This window comes from Acanthopagrus latus, chromosome 10 (assembly GCF_904848185.1).
Source record: "Acanthopagrus latus isolate v.2019 chromosome 10, fAcaLat1.1, whole genome shotgun sequence".
Classification (NCBI taxonomy): Eukaryota; Metazoa; Chordata; class Actinopteri; order Spariformes; family Sparidae; genus Acanthopagrus; species Acanthopagrus latus.
In genome coordinates, this window is record NC_051048.1 from 17,850,475 (window position 1) to 17,853,039 (window position 2,565).

Genomic DNA, 2,565 nt, shown 5'->3' on the forward strand with positions numbered 1-2,565 from the left:
ACGCCGCCATGTTGACAAGTTCCGGTAAGGGATTTCAAAATAAAACCTGACTAGGACTTAAAGGCCCAAAAGGTTTTTGAAAACAGGTATTCTAAGCAGTTGTCCTCTGGGTAAGGATGAATCCTACATAATGACACTTTAAAGTGACAATAGATATGTTTTTTTTAATCTTAACCATTAATGATGGGGTTTGATGATAAAGCTCTGGTTATATGTTACAGATTAACACACATCATGTTATGCCAGCCTGTTTAGTGAGTTTTAGGATTTGTTGTACATACTTTATCATATCTCTTCTATATTTTAGAAGTTCTTCCCATCGAGACTGTGCATTATCCATGTTTCACCTGCCTTAGCTCAATTTTCCATACAAACAAATACAAAATAATGTAAGAATGTTATTACATTTCGAGAAACATGCATGTTATTCAGACAACATGCATGGTCCGATTAATCCTATATAGTATAATAGGCATGCATTTATTTACTTATTGTTTCTGGAAAAAAAAACTTTTCAGTCTTTACTGTCCCACAAAAAACATCTAACAGGCTTGCAGCATTTCAAAAACAGACAAAAAGTGAGAAAAAAAGATATTAAAACATGCAAGAACAAATTAAAGTCAATATAAACTAACACATAAGCTTAGGAAATACATATAATGTCACAAGGTTGATAACAACAGACATCAAGGCTGATGAAGTGATTTAAACACATACTTACTCACACATGAGTGTTGTGAATCATACATTACATCCAAAATAATGTAAATGTCAATCTATATGTCATTTGATTTCTACTTTCGTACAATCAAACATTACATTTTTTAAATAACGTATTTGTTCCTACATCATCACCCAGAAATCTTGTTTTGGTGATTTAGCTTATTTTGAAGGGCAAAATATCACATCCGGCATTTCCTGGCAGTTAATTGTAAAATTGGTCTTGCAATTTACTAAAACCGCAGACAGTGTAACAAATCTCTGGAAATAAGCGCTTTATGTCTGGTGTGACAATAATATTCCGTTATGTTTGATTTTTTTGTTACTTATAAGGCTCAAAGCTCGTGCTCTCGAATTCCCCTTCCTGGATATCATAAAAGGATTATCTTATCTTATAATGTGTATTTTTTCAATTAAAGAATGAACAGTTTCAGTTTCAAACTGATATATACATATCACACTACCTCATTGTGAATGGTCGATTGTTCTGAGTTGAGCAGTTTCACTCATGTTAATGAACAGTGACGTCACGTGACACTACGCAATGCTTTTTTATGACCATTGCCTGTAAATGGATATGACACATTATACAGAAGACATATACACCCAACTATTTGTGATAAGTGACACGGTACATTACAGGTGCTCAGCAGAAGGTTCTTGGCCACTGCACACGTCCCGCCCCTCACCTCTGTGTTTCTCTTAAGTATCATTCTTCCACCTAGCGCCTCAGTTTGGAACATGCCTTTAAACTGGAGAAACCCTTTTCTTAAGAGATTACACTTCATATTAGATGTTTTATTGTTTTTACGAAAAAAAAAAAACAAAAAAAAAGAACTAGGAGGTAAATAATATGTTTTTGGACAATAACTTGTGGCATAAAGTTTAAATAGTTCTGCAAAATAAATAAATAAATAAAGTAATTTAAGTAAAACCTGAATTTGAATTGACTATTTCAAAATCTCTTGCTTTAAGAACATTATTTAGTAATCCAAAAGTTGAACTTACTACATCAATGCTTTGACTTATTGTCATATTGACTCACTATATCATCATTCTGACTTTTTCTCCATTTTTCACGTCACAACTCAACTTTGAATTTCAGCGTTTTCCAAATGAAACTTTTAATGTTATTACTTATGCTTACCTTACCTATAATATTTTTACCAACTATCTCATCGTTTTGAGTTTGTCGCCTAATTCCAGAGGAAGTATCAAATAATTTTGACTTTGCAACTCTATTTAATTGCACAGCTTTGCCTCAGTGTCCCCCAAAAATGTGTATACAGAAATAACATTTTTTATTGCAGTGTCATCATTCTAATTGAGCAATCCAAAGTTCAACATTCTCTCATTATTTTCAATTTTGCATCATATTTTTGACCTACTAATTGGTGATCTTAAATTCCTATTCCATTACTTGATCTAAAGTTACCTAAAAAGTCCAGATATCTACCTACTATCTCATAATATTATTAATGGTGGAGTGATAACATATATTTTCCCCTTTATATTTTATCATATCTTGTCCGCTTTCCTGATGAAACCGGCCTCCCAGTCTAATAATATTTTAATACCTGCAGGTAACTTCAGCAGTAGTATGATGCACTGACTCCTGTGGAACAGAAAGGCCATTATGAATGAGAAGTAGACCCGGTCGGTTTGACAGACGTAAGACGTTGCGAGGGCTAATAACCTCAGACATTTTGGAAATTACCGATTACAATTCAGCACATCACATATGCCATTTATCTTCTTCCACGGCTGACATTAACAGTAGAGAGAAAGTAAAATCCCGCGGACCTATTTAACTAGGATGCTCCTGTTGCGCAAAGATACTGCGGC